The sequence below is a fragment of the Martes martes genome (genome assembly GCF_963455335.1).
Source record: "Martes martes genome assembly, chromosome: 15".
Classification (NCBI taxonomy): Eukaryota; Metazoa; Chordata; class Mammalia; order Carnivora; family Mustelidae; genus Martes; species Martes martes.
This window is the reverse complement of record NC_137903.1, coordinates 55,520,772-55,534,945: the sequence shown is the minus strand read 5'-3', so window position 1 is coordinate 55,534,945 and position 14,174 is coordinate 55,520,772. Positions and strand designations below refer to the sequence as shown.

Here is a 14,174-nt window from a genome sequence, read left to right as displayed (position 1 = left end):
GGTGTGAAAAAGACCAAGGCTCCTCCGTCGGCAGAGGAGGACGAGCCGCGGGCTTCATCGGGGCAGGCAGCCGGCCACGGGGTCCGGCCGGGGCACCGGCACAAAGTGCACGGGGCACAGCAGCAGCGGGCACATCTTCTCGTGCTCCTTCAGCGCCTCGCTCAGGTGCTTTAGCTCCTCTGTCAGCTTCCCGATCTCTCGCCGCAGCACGGCGTTCTCCTGCTCCAAGCACTCATACTCCTGCACAGAGACACGGGGTGGGTGACGTGGTCGCTGCAGTCCCATTCCCTGCCGGGAGGCCGGCCTCCTCCCCGGGACAGCTCCCTCCGGAGCCGAGCCCCCTTCACCGCTCCTCTTTGTTGGCTTCCTGTTTCTCTCCCGCCACCAGGATGAAAGGTCCAAGAGGGCAGGCTGCGCTTTTTGAACCGGCCTGACTGAGATACCATTTACCTCAAACAGAATACACCTGTTTTACGGGTCTCGTGCGGTGAGCTTTGGTAAGGGTCAACGTGCATCAAGAGAACGTTCCGTCACTCCTGAAGGTGACCTTGTGGCCCTGTGCAGACTGCCTCCCCTCCCCCAACTGCTGAGCAGCTCGGTGAAGATCTCTGTTGGGGTCACCGCTGCGGGCCCAGCTCCTGGAACAGTGCCTGAAACACAATACACCTCTGCTGACCGCATGAGTAAATGAAGGAAAGTATCCCTTGCCTTGGCTCCGCCCCCAGCTCTCACCTCTGACGTTTCCACCATAGCGGAGTTGGCAGAGGCTTACACCTGGAGGGGCTCATAGATACCCCTCAGCCCAACCCACACAATGTAGAAACCAGACATCCAACTTGGGCTGGGCACTCTCTTCTTCAAAGGACAGTCCCTGCCTTTTCTGAGCTGCTCTATTAGAAAGCTCCTCTTTGCACTGACACAAAAGCTCTCGCTCCTTCACACCCATCCATTGGGCTTGGTTCCACCTTATGGAACCACACAGAGTAAATTCAATACTTTTTCAACATCGCAGTTCTTGTAATATTAGGAGGCAGCCCCATACCACTTCCCCTTAGGTATTCCCTAAGCTCAACTGTCTCAGGTCTCCTGAGCTCCTTGGGTTTTAGGACTTCTGGTCCTTCTGTCCTCCTGGGGGTCATCCCAACACACACTCTCACCTGCCAGGATCTATCTGGCAAAGAGTCATTCCCAGAGCGATTCTGAGGATGGCGTGACCATGCACAGGGAGATGCACGGGGGTGGCCTGCCCCGGGGACGGACCCAGGCCTGCAGCCACCTCACCCTGGGGACTCTCCCTGAGCTTGCAGAGAAGTGCAAGCTCCGTCTGCCTCTGCTGCTTCTCTGTCTATATCTGGACGATGCCTGATGTTCTGAAGATTCAGGGTGCGCTCTACATCCACTTCTTCTGACTTTCACTGCGGTCACTTGGGCGTCTTCCAGCCTTACAAAGTCTTTCTGAATCGTAACGGGTCAGCTCACGGATCACGATACTACACAGCTATAAGCTGTCCATTAACTTGATAGTTAGGTCTTCCTTCTCTTCCTCCGAGTCACTGGTAAGTTCTACAGTACTTGGCCACTGGCAGATAGAAATCATCTTGAAGATGAGAACCTTATTTAAATATTCTTTTTTAAGGATTGTATTTACCTATTTGATAGACAGAGATCACAAGTAGGCAGAGAGGCAGAAGCAGGCAGAGAGAGAAGGGGGAGGAAGCAGACTCCCAGCTGAGCAGAGAGCCTGACAACACGGGGCTGGATCCGAGGACCCTGAGATCATGACCTGAGCTGAAAGCAGAGGCTTAACGACTGAGCCACCCAGGCGCCCAACCTTATTTAAATCATGCTGCAATGTTGTTTACCGTGCTTTTCCTGACGTGGGGACCCTACCTTATTATTATCCACCACATCTTTTCTCTTACTAGTAAATTTTCAAAAATAACACTAAAAAAGTCTGATCTTTTTACAGGCCCCTAAAGCGCATGCAAATTCTCAACTCTGGCCCTTTGCTAATGCTGTTCTCTTCCACTGGAGTACGTTCCTCCATTCCTGTGTGAGCCCAGCTCAAGGCCACCACCTCCAGGAAGGCTTCCCGGATCACGGCACCTCATGGAACCACAACCCTCATCATGTGTTCTAGTCAATCTCATATCACATTCAATCTTACTTATACTAAACAAGATCGCTTCCCAAAGATCAGAAATGTATAGCACCTAGGAGCCTCTGCTCCCCTCTCCTGTAGCTGCGCCTGATGGGCCACCGCCCAGTGACTCCTCTGCCTCCTTCTCGCACTGGCTTCCTTCCCTCCCCACCTCTAGGCACCAGAGGTGCTGCACACAGAGGCCGTCTGAGCCTTCCCCAGGCAGGCCCTCAGGGTGGTCTGGAGTATGCTCCACCCCCGCCCCGCAGGCTGTCCCAGGTCAGGCCGGCTTCATTAGCCCATGGGCCCCCTTCCGCCTTCAGCCCTGCTGCCGGCCCCACTCCTCACGCTTTCCTCGGGCCTCTCAGAAGCTCGAGTCCTAGAGCCCGAGTTCCATCTACAATGTGGCAACAAGCCCTCCATGGGCCAGGGGAGGCGGTGGATGGGAAGACAGTCATCTCGGGAAGGCTGCCTGCAGCCGCAGGACGACGGGCTGCAGCTCTGTGGAGCGTGTGTATACACACACATGCACGCACGCACGTACACACACACACAACTAGACACACACACACACACACACACACACACACACACACACACACAAACTAGACGTGCTCCTCACCTCCCAGTAAAATGGAGAACAGATGTGAATGGTTCCGATGAGCAAACATTTTAACTAGATTCCAAAAAACAGGAAAGTCTTTGCTGTGGCAGAATATCCCATTTCTGTAGTAGCTTGTTTGCTGGTTGAGTTTTGTGGCAGGATGCCCCGAGCTCCCGAGCCTTATCTCTGGAAGCCAGGAGGGGCCACGCTGCCTAATGTCTTCCTGAAGTAACACTGCTTCCCCCAAACCCCAGCCCCTCAAGGTCCCCCATTTGCCTTCTCTGTGGGGACTTTCTCTTCGGGGATTTGACTTTTACTCATCAACCTGCTAAGGGACTTTCATGGAGCCGAGGGAATAAAAAGGAGAGAAGAAGTCAAGATCTTCTGGTGAGACCAAACAACAAAATAAAAGGAGGAGGGGCACCCGGGTGGCTCCGTGGGTTAAGCCTCTGTCTTTGGCTCAGACCCTCATGATCCTGAGGGTCCTGGGATCGAGCCCCACATCGGGCTCTCTGCTCAGCAGGGAGCCGGCTTCTCCCTCTCTCTCTGCCTCCCTCTCTGCCTACTTGTGATCTCTGTCAAATAAGTAAAAATATTTTAAAAAAATAATAAAAGGAGGAGCTGGGGCGAGTGGAGAGGAGGTGAGAGGAAATGGGGGTGAAGGGGGAGTAAGACCCACTTCACACCGAGAAGAAGGTACCCGACTTCACAAACGTAAACAAAATCTTACAGTGTGCAGAGGCCCCCCACCCCCAAGAGGGAATTAGCTGGTCCCAAATGTCAACAGTGTCGAATTCAAGAAACCCTGGTCTGGGCATCTAAGGGAGGTTGACTGGGGACCGAGGGACTGTCTGGGGGTATCCAGGGTCCAGGACGAAAAACTGGCAAATGAGCTAATGTGGGTCCCGGGGCCAGAGGTGACAGTGAAGGCAGAAAGGAAATGAGGTTTGGAAAAGGCCATCAGAAGGGCACAGCCACACACAGACCCCATTTCACAAGCGAAGAAAGCGAAACTCTGAGAGCCACCGTGACTTTTCCAAGGTCGTGCAGGCTTGGAACCTGACTTCAAGGTCAACTGCAGCCCTTGAGCAAGGAAGTAATTCTGCTTTCACTTGGCAGTGCCTGGCCCCAAATTTCCCCGTGGTGGTTACCAGCAGTAAAGGGCTGTGAGTGCTCAGGATTTTACAATAAAGCCTATTCCCTAGCCCCACCCTGACCTTCCCAGCAGACAAATTGTGTCATCAGGGAGGGCTGTACAAATGGGTGTCATCATCAGTTTCTGAACCAAGGGGGGACGACTCGAAGCATTCTCTTAGAACAGGCAACAGCTGAAGAAGCCGTGACAACACAGACCACAACCGAATTGCCCAAGACATCTGTCAGTTGGTGACATTTGGGGTTCCTGAGGATGGCATCCCTGCCTTCCTTTTCTGACTCAACGTTCTTTCTCAGTCTTCACCTGGGGCTGCCTGGCTCGAACCAGTCGGACCCACTTCTGAGACACGGTTCTGCCTGCTGCAGAGCTGCACTGTTCACGCACGTCCTTATTTGTGGACGTGGACTCAGGCGTGTGCCCAACCCCCTGAGAGGTGTCAGCGCCTCGACAGGATGATTCGAAAAGCCACGGTGAGCGCGGAGGTGCAGACACACAGGCGTTAGGAACAGCTTCTCGGCACCACACTCGGGCTTCCAGCAACCACCTCCCCGAGGGGAAGACTCAGACTGAAGAGTGACCCCAGCCTCCCTCTGGCAGGGCCTGCTCAGGCTCTCCCGGCCCTGCCCTCCGGGGAGGTGGAGAACTAGGAGCCGGGGGAGGTAGCCCAGAGGCTTCTAGAAGCTGCTCCTGGAGGAGGTTTCTCAGGGTGCTGGAGGGAAGGGGGAGTGAACGAGGCGGGCAGCAGAGAAGGGTGGGGATTCTAACCAAGCTCCAGATGGTCCCCTTCGTGGTATTCAAGGAAGGCAAATAAAGACCTTGAGTTCCTCTGAGAGATGCACCTATGTCACCCCACAGGATGGGATGGAGAAAGGACTGAGTACAGCCCTTCTCACGGCCGAAGCTCCCCAGGGAGTGGCGGTGGCCCTGGCTACCAGGTGGCAGCTTTCTGGACCCTTTAGTGTCTCTGAGAGAGAGGGACTGATCCCATGTTTGAGGTTTCTGAGAACTGTGTCTGGTTCCCACGTGCCCCATGCTTGATGGGGCCTGGAGCCCGAGGAGGCCTGACGGGCTTTTCTGCCATGATCCAGAGCAGTGTGCTAGGTGCTCTGCCCTCAACTCACTTCCTGGAGCCACTAAAACAATTCTGCACCACATTTTTAAACCAGACACCCCACCCTCAACATATAGATTTTTTTTCAAAGTTTAAGAAAATACTCCTTTTTTTAAACTATATTTACTTTTTTTTTCTGTGTTGGCCCCACAGAACAAAGATCCCCATAACTGGGATGCCCTCCCTGGAAGGAGGTAAGGAATTACTGGCAAAGCTATGATTCATGTGCTACCCTTTGACCCAGAGATGACGTTCCTCTTCTACAGCAGGACTGGGATGTAGTTCCATTTTCCTGAGCCGGCCACCTGCTCCCACACTGCCCCTTGTGACCAATAACACTAGTATGTAGCTAGTGACAGTAAAGATGGGGGCTATAGCTTTGGGGTCTGTATATGGATGGACCCACTGTCCTGGCCTCCTGGACACTGAGTTTCTCAACAAGACTGGCCTCGATGAGGTGATCTGCCGGTGATGGGTCAGCAGGATCTACTCTTCCTGCTCCACAGAGGCAGAGAAGGGAGTTTTCTCCCATGGAGGGAATGGGTTTCAGATCAATTAGCCCCATTTCCCAAAATAGCACCTGTCATATCTGATCATGTGACATGGCATGTAGACCACAGAAGAAGCTACGAACCCTACAGAAGGGGGAACCCCCATGGTTCTAAGAGGGATCAGGCAGGAGTAAATGTACCACCCTAACTTTCCCAGGCACCTGGCTCATTTGGGCATCAAATCCAACAATGACAGATATGGAGAGAAACCGTCTTCTTGACCCTGTAGATTTATGCTACCTTATGCTACCTTCTGAGGTAGGCTGAATAAGGGCCTCCCAAAGATGTCCCAAAGATACCTACAGCCATCCTCTGGAAACTGTGAATATGTTACCTTATGTGGTTAAAAAAAAAAAAAAAAAAAAAAAAGACCTTGCAGATGTGATTAAGAATCTGAACGTGGGGAGATTATCCTGGATTATGCAGGTGGATCCAATGTAATCATAAGAGTCTTAGTGAAAGAAAAAGTCAAGAGTCAGAGGAGATGTGACAATGGAACAGTGTCAGAGTAATGCAGCATGAAAAAGACTTAACTAGCCAGTGCTGGCTTTGACGATGAAAGGGGACCACAAGTCAGGGAACACAGAAGCTTCTAGAAGCCAGAAAAGGCAAGGAAATGGATTCTTCTCCGGAGCCCCTGGAAAGAATACAGCTCACTTGACACCTTGATTTTAGCCCCGTTGAGACCCATTCCAGATGCCTGACTTCCAAAATTGTAAGATAATAAATCTGTGTTGTTTTAAGCCGCCAAATTTGTCATAATTTATTACAAAATCCATAAGAAATGAATATACTTTCCTTGAAAACTCCTATGCTTTCAAAAATAGGAAGATCTTATTCCTCTCTTTGTGACCTAGCATCCAGGCCTTGTCCATGGTAGTGCTAACAAATATTTGTGGAATGAATCTACCTGCTCTTGCTCTGTGGAAGGTCTTATCGTCATTTAGCCACCACCACACACATAATCACTTGGGACTTACAAATGAGTGTCCCCTAGTGTTTCCTTATATTAATGCACCTGGCTGGGACCAGAAGCTTCTTGAGGGGAAGGGCCCTGGCTGTCCAGCTGGCACATAGGGTCTGAACGCAGGGCCATGCCCTAACTGGGCCACAAGTGCCCTCTGGGGTAATCTGGTAACATGAGGCTAGAACCAGGACTGCTTCAAACGCAAGGAGGGAGGAAGAAAGGAGACAAAGGACATTCCAACTCCTCTGTGGGAAGTTTATGGGACCAATTCAGGCTGGGAAGGATCTCCTCTGACCCTATCTCCTTTTAGGGCCCAGCCTTCCTGCTTCCAGGAAAGAGTCTGATATTCGTAATTTATGCCCACTGTGAATTTCGATCATTGGTTGCCTCCCCCGGAGTATGTATATCCTTAACCTGTTATCAGTTTACCGTGACAGGCTTTTCAGAGATTGTTTTTCCCCTCATAATACCTCGGTATCTGCTACGTTGTCAATGCCCCCAGACCCCTCTTGCTAAGACCAGCTGTGACAAGACAGCAGGCAGGGAAGGGCTAAATTAAAATCCTCAGTGATTTACACCAACCTTGTCTAAAGATGAGCGTTCAGAATTATCACCAGTTCTTTGCACAGACACTTGGATACCTTTGAGGCCAGTGCCTGATATGGGGCAGTTCCCATGTTCTGTCTGTGAGATTATGTGGGATTATGCATAAGGGTAGAGGAAAATGGGAAAGTTTAGGGTAAATCCCAGGTTCCTGACGTGGATGATGAGAAAACTGGTGAGCTCCACTAACTTCACTTGAAGACAGGAGGAGAAGAGAGTGTCTCAGGGTAAACACACATATCAGAGCCGTGTTGCATCCAGGCAGCCTGCAGCCCACCCATCTGAGGACATCTAAGCAGACACTGGAGATAGGGGGTCGGGGGGCCTCCAACTGAGGTCTTGCCTGGAGTAGTCAACGTGGGGAGCTAATGCTGGGAGAACAGATGAATAGATCGTATCTTCAGGGTGGGAAGGAGAAAGGGCAGCGTCCGAAAGCCTGGTCAACACCAAAACTTAAGAGAACTGACAGAGGAAGAGAAGGTAGCAAAGAAACGGAGAAGAAAGGTGGTTAGGAAGGTCCAGTGGGAAATGCGGTCTTTTAGAAGCTGAAGACCTGGAAAGAAGGTCTCAGGAAAGGGGGAAGGTCAATGGTGTGAAATGTTCAGCAAGGTCAGCAAGGTCAGCAAGGTCACAGTCGGTGAGTCTAAAAGAAGTCCTCGATCAGGTAGTGCCAAGGCACTAGGGGTCCCCGCGGGAGCAGCTTCTGCGGAAAGGATGTGTGTGCGCACGCGCACGTGGCCTGCGTACGGTCACGTGCATGCGTGCGTGTGCGTGCATGCGTGCGTGCGTGCGTGCGTGCTGGGTGGGGTGGGACGGGGCGGCAGAAACGCCAGCACAGAAGACTGGGAAATAAATGGCACTGAGCGTATGGAGACAGCAGGTCTCTATGGGAGGAGCAGGGAGGGGAGGAAGGAAAGAAAACAAATGGGGCTTGAAAAGGAATTGGGATCGAGAGGAGGTTTTGTTTCGTTTTGTTCTGATTTATAATGAAAGGAACTTGAGAGAGGAACCCCCAGCGGATGAGGGATAAAGATGTCCGTGAAGGATCGGAAAACTGGGCTGGAAGGATGCAGTGACATGAAACGTACGTGTCCAAATTGGTGGTGACCAGGACGTGACCTTGGGGCCACCCCCACAGCTCCTTTCCGTGGCCTTAATGTGGCTCTGCCCCAACCACAGGCTCACCTCGTGGAGTTTGTCAGCCTTCTGGGTCTGCTTCTTCCGACTTCTCTGAGCAGCAACTCAGTTTTTTTCTCTCCTTCGGACCTTCCGGTCATCATCGTCTGGGCTCTGGGGCCGAAATGTGTGGTTAGGTGCGCTGTTGGGGCGCCTTGCTTCGACCTCCACTGCCCTGTCCCTTTCCTCAGCATCACTTCACCATTTTATTTGCAGTCCTGGCAATGCTTGTTGCTACATGGGTGGGACAGCCCTAGCCCCTTGTTCAGCCTTGTGCCCTGGCTGAGTTTAGCTGCTCATTCCATGACCCCCCTGAGAAATGTATGGTGAGACTGCCATTTAAAAGATGAGGATAAGAAACTCAGAGGGGCTAAGGAACTTGCTCCAGGTATCACAGCTAGACGTGGGGAAATGGGAAGTGGAACTCAGGTCTGTTGGACTCCAAACCAACGTTCATAAACTTCTACCCCACAGGGTGTGTGCCTGGAAGAGGTGCGGTGTCAACGTGCATCCGAGAACACGGAAGGCAGAAGGCATGTGCTATCTGGAACTCGCTGTGCGGCAGGCCTTACCCCGCCACAAACAAACAGGTACTTTTGATACTGCATGCACATTTTACACTGACAACTAACTGCAACCACACAATTCTACCAACACACCAAATGATCTCAGACACTTCATTTGAACAATGCTCGATGGACATTTTCACAGGTCAGAGTGAATCAGAAAGCAAACTCATGATGTGTCTTGAAAGCTCTCAGCTCTATATGAGATACAACCACACCTAGTTGAATCCTTCAAGAGTTATCCTGAAACAGGCAGGATAATATATATATATATATATATATATATATATATATATATATATATATCTACCAAGATGAAAAACATTTCAGTTACAGAAAAAACATGGAGAAGTAGAGAGTATTTGCTTTCCAGAACCCTGTGAGAAGGTACCAAAGGGCGGGGATGTGGTATGCTACCTTTAAACAGTTTAAAAGCCAAGAGGTTAGTGGGATACAAACACAGGAAAGCTACTCAGTTATTAACATTAGTGGAGAGCAAATATTGATAATATAAGATAATGGGTAATTTCAGTTATTTTATCTGGTTTTGTATTCCAAATAGGAGAGACACTTCTCCCCAAACTCTGGTGAGTAAAGAATTTTCAGTATACAGAAGAATATAAGCCTATAGAAGGAGACAGATAACATATTATAAATAATATAACAAATAGATGTGGTCTGGAAGTAGTGCTTAAGGGAACAGGCACAAGGTGGTAAAATGTAGCTTTTCAGAGGCAAAGAAGTCTTGGTTAACATAACCAGGACACCACAGGGGCAAAATGTGGTTTACAGGACAGAACTCTAGCTATAGAAATATATAGCCACTGGTTTTGTCTCTTACTGTCAATACAGCTTGGGGGAAATGGCTTAAATTCTCTGAATGTTCAGTTTTCTCATTTATCCTAAGTGTGAGTCATTCATTCTCTCAGCAAGTATTAACTGAGTACCTGCCGTGTGCCAGGCACTGTTTTAGGCACTAAGATGCATGCCCGGAACAACCGATTGGTAATGACTGCATAAATCATTCCAACAGCCTAATGCTTGGGACTAGCATACGGATAAGATGAGATTTTAACCTAAAGCTCCCAGCACATGGTATGCCCTTAATAACCTAAGGAGGCTACTATTATATAGTAATAGGTTACTACTATTACAGTAACCTGTGGAGGTTGCCATTTTTCGAGTCTCCCGTAGTGCTTGTCTCCAAATCATGCCTTTTGGTTCACAATTAAAAAGTCATAGGACCCAAGGAAGCAACCTGCATCCTGTCCTCTGGGAGCAAGACACTCTAACCTGGATGTAATCACCTATCCATATGGTCACAGCTGAGAACCCAGCAGTAACATTCAATCAAAACAGAAAGAGAGGAGCCAAGTGTTAAGATAATCATAAATTATTAACCATATCTTAATTAGTCATAAAAATTTCGAGAGATTATTACTATATTCATTCTACAGGTGGGGAAATTGAGGTTCAAAGAAGTTAAATAAAATGCTCAAGGCCACTCAACTTGTGTGTGGTTAAACCGAGGTCCAAACTCAGAAATGTGTGACTCTTTAGCGTCACCTGATGACACTATGTGCCAGGCATCGAATTGGGAAGGGGAGGAGGGGGGACATAACGATGAAGACTCCCTCCAGAGCAACCGAGTGGGAAGTTCTCTGATTGCCATCCCCGCGGGCAACTGTATCTGTTTCCAGAGTAGGCAGTTGTACATGTTACCAGTGACAGCACAGAGGGCTGAACGCAGGCCAAGGGGTTTCCACCAGCAGAGGGACTGGAGTTCTCCCGCTACGGGGCCCCCACCCCGCACCCTTAGGCTGATGGGTCGCGAGTTCCCCATTCGGAGGGTAGATGTTGGGAGTGCCTGGACACGAGCTGCCCCTTCGGGCCGAATTTCCCCTCTGCACACACTGGCGCCTGCAAAGGGCCACGCGCGCCGGGGGTGGGGTGGCAGCGGGCGCCAGCGCGAGGATGGCGACGCCGGGACAGCGCGGATCCCACGTGCGGAGAAGCGTGGACTGTGCCCGGTCGTCTGCGCCCTGCGGCCTCTCCGCTTCCCGGGGCGCAGGAGCCGGGTCACCGTTCCGGAGGCGGCGGGCACTGTGCGTGAGTTGGGGACCACCGGGCAGAAGCGCCCGCGGGATTCCTGCCCCGCGACCCCACTCCTGCCGGTCTCTGGCTCCCGCAGCGCCCTTCACCCCAGCACTCAGCGTTCACCACCCCGGAGCCCCAGACCCACCTCCTCGTGCCCCTCGGCGCTCCCATCCCCTCACGCCCGCCGGCCTCCCTGAGCCTCTAGTCCACTACCTGCGGCTGAGGCTGGTTCCCAGGCGCCCCGACGCTCCTCTGCAGGACGCTGCCGGCCGCTGGGAGCACTTGCGACGTGCCGGGCGCTCCTCCGGCCCGGCCTGCCTCGCCTTGCACGCGGGGCTCTGCCTATCGGCACTCTCGGGTCACCCGCATTCTCGGGGCCCCGCACCTGCCGCCCTCCGTCCTCCCCTCCCCCCCCCCACCCCGGGCTTCCCGCTCTCCCGGCGCCTGCGGCCGCCTCGCTCCTCGGGTTTCCCTTCCCCGGCCACGGCCCGCCCCTCACTCCCGCCCCTTTTTCCTCCTCTCCCTGCCCTCTCGCCGCACCTCGGGAACCCAAATCCCACCCCTGTCGCGGCTTTCCACTGGGTCCCTGCGCTTCGTGGAAGTCACGTGGCGGCTCCGGAACCCGGGAGGGAACGCGAAGCCCCACTCACGAGAAGGGACGCTGGGGCCCGAGGGGTCAGGGAGACGCAGCGCAGCCTTTAGGGTCCTTCGGACGCTCTCGGGGAACTCAGGCTGAGAAACACAAGTGGGTGGCTTGGACGGGAAGGGGGCTGTTTCCAGGTCCCATCTTGGCATCTTCCTGGGCGCCCGGGGCCCCGCCTTTCCCTAGCGCAGGGGTCAGTGTTTAGGGACTTTCTTCGGGGCGATCGGTCGCCCAGGCTCCATCCTCACTCCTTCCTCGACCCAGGGCTCCCCTGCCCGCGAGGCGCAGGCCAGGAGCCAGCAGCCAGCGTTGCCGAGTCCCAATGCCCACCCTGAGAGCCGCGGCATCCCAGGGCCTGTCTGCGGGGGCATGTGCCCTTCTTTCCAGGGACGCCGCGGGGCTGTGGGGGAGAGCGAGACGGGGCCGCCCCGAGGGTGAATTCCCTCCTTATGGGGTGGGGAGGAGGAGGTCGTCCTGAGAGCGAATCTACCAGGGTGGAAGTCACTCTCGACCTGGTCTGAACCTCAGATGCTTTTTCCTTTAGGTTAAAGCGCCAGGTGCTCTGCCCACAAGTTAAAATGCGAGCCTTAATGCCAAGCTGGGGACAGGGTAGAGGTATCGGCGCTTTCCCCTCCACCTGCCTGCCAGTGCAAAGATACAAAGTCAAGCAGTATTGTACTTGGGCCCACCGAAGAGAAAAACGAGCGGTTTTGGGTTTGTGGTCTGCTTACTGCAGGCCCCGGGAAAGAAAGATAACCGCGAACCTACATGGGCGGGTGGGAACCAGCGCCAGGAGGTCCGATGTGCCTTCCCACTGTGGTCGCTTAAGTGTTGAGGCTTGTGGGCAGCAGCAGGGGATGGGGGCGGGCGCTTGGCGCTCTCAGGCCAGAGCACATGGCTCTCCACCAGGATTGAATATCCTGGCAACAGCTTTGAGATGCAGCTTGAGTGAACTTGGTTGCCTGGCCTGGAGCCAGGAAATAAGCAGAAGATCTTGTCTCCGGGATCAGGGGATTCCAGCGACCCAACAGAAGGCTGAGGTGCAAGGCGGCTGGGAGGACTGAGGGTGGGAGCAGCCCTTTTCAGGGACAGTGCCTTACCCTTATACCATCAGGGCTACACAGGAGCCATCTCTACGCTAAGTTATCCGCCTCGATTTATTTTCTCATCTTCCGTTTATCCTTTTCCCATGCTACATCACTCACCGTTGCCCTGGAGCTATTACTTTTGCAAACCACACAGGTACACAGTCTTCCTAGTACAGCGCTACACACACACACACACACACACACACACACACACGCAGTAAATTCATTGTAGTACATTGGCTGAGAGCCTTCAATTCCTGGAAACATAAGGACTCTAGCAAGATAGGAAAACCTCTGGGTCAAGTGGTCTTGAATTTTCAGAAGTGCTTTCGTTCTCCAGTGCTGCTTAGGAAGGAAAGGGTAAGGTGTAAGCACAGCGGACATTTAGGTGCTGTCCCATCCTACGTTCTGGGTATTGCCAATCTCCTGTTCCCACGGAGCCACACCACACCCGAAGTCCTCTGGGGCTGTACCTTCTACCTCGCTCCCCACAGAGCGTTGATCCATGTCCCAGCACACGAGAACTCTTCGTATAGGCATAGGCCTTGTGTCTCCTCAAATATATTTAAAGGAGGACTCTGGGTTAACTAGTGAGCATTTAAGGAACAGGTCAATTTGACCTATTACACATCAAAATGAATGGATTAAATAATTAGATACAGAAAGTAAGACCAGGGAGATAAAACAGAATTAAATTATTTACTAAGGCCCTGGGATTAAGAATCCTGGAGAGAATTTTCTAAGACCACATGTGACAGGAGATACCACATCAGAAAGATCTGAACTGTACAAGAATGCTAAAGTGCTTTAGATGTGAGCATGTCCAGAAATGACAAAGACAGGGAGAAAAAATATTCGCAATAGCTATGATAAAGATTTCAAATTTCTACTATTTTTAAAACCCATCAAAAGGAATAAGAACAATATTGAGACAGCCTCTCAAAAGTAAACTGCACAAAGGACATGAATTGGCATTTCCCAACAGAGAACATAATCAAGAAAAATATCTATAGAAAGATATGTATATTAGCATGAGAAACATTTAAAAATATTAAATTAGCAAAATAAAAAGTATCGATTGTTGGTGAGAGTGTGAAATTGCTGCTTTCATTGGCATTGTTGAAAATTGGTACAAACTTACTGGAAAGCAAATTTATTGCCACTTTTAAGAACCATGCAATAATCATCGCTTTTGACTTCATTTTCCTTAGGAAAGTTCTAGAAAATCATCAGAGGAAGATCACTGTAAATACTAGAGAGAAAACTATTATATGCAATGAAATCTCATAATAATATTTTTAAGAGTAAAAAATTGTAAGCAACATAAATGTCCAATTGTAGGAGAATGGCTGACTAAAATATTTTTAGTCATGGGATAGAACAGTATGCATCTTTAAAATTACAAGCATGCAGACAGATTTGCCACATGGAAGATTTATAGGATATAAGGTAAAGTGAGAAAGAAAATCAGG

At 51.3% G+C, this 14,174-nt stretch overlaps 1 protein-coding gene and 1 pseudogene across 2 annotated transcripts in view; both read right to left on the bottom strand.

The window, feature by feature from the left end:
• The window catches only part of LOC308356155 (kinetochore-associated protein NSL1 homolog), a gene marked incomplete at its 3' end in the record, with an annotated part of 431,182 nt that overhangs the window by 84,628 nt on the left and 332,380 nt on the right, over positions 1-14,174 (bottom strand). The gene's annotated exons all lie outside the window — the stretch shown is intronic.
• On the bottom strand, positions 55-13,209 carry LOC308355570 (basic leucine zipper transcriptional factor ATF-like 3; annotated as a pseudogene). The gene is made up of 5 exons: positions 13,108-13,209; positions 11,512-11,703; positions 11,185-11,313; positions 8,318-8,422; positions 55-240 (listed from the first exon to the last, which is right to left on the bottom strand). The product of its transcript is annotated as a basic leucine zipper transcriptional factor ATF-like 3 (transcript).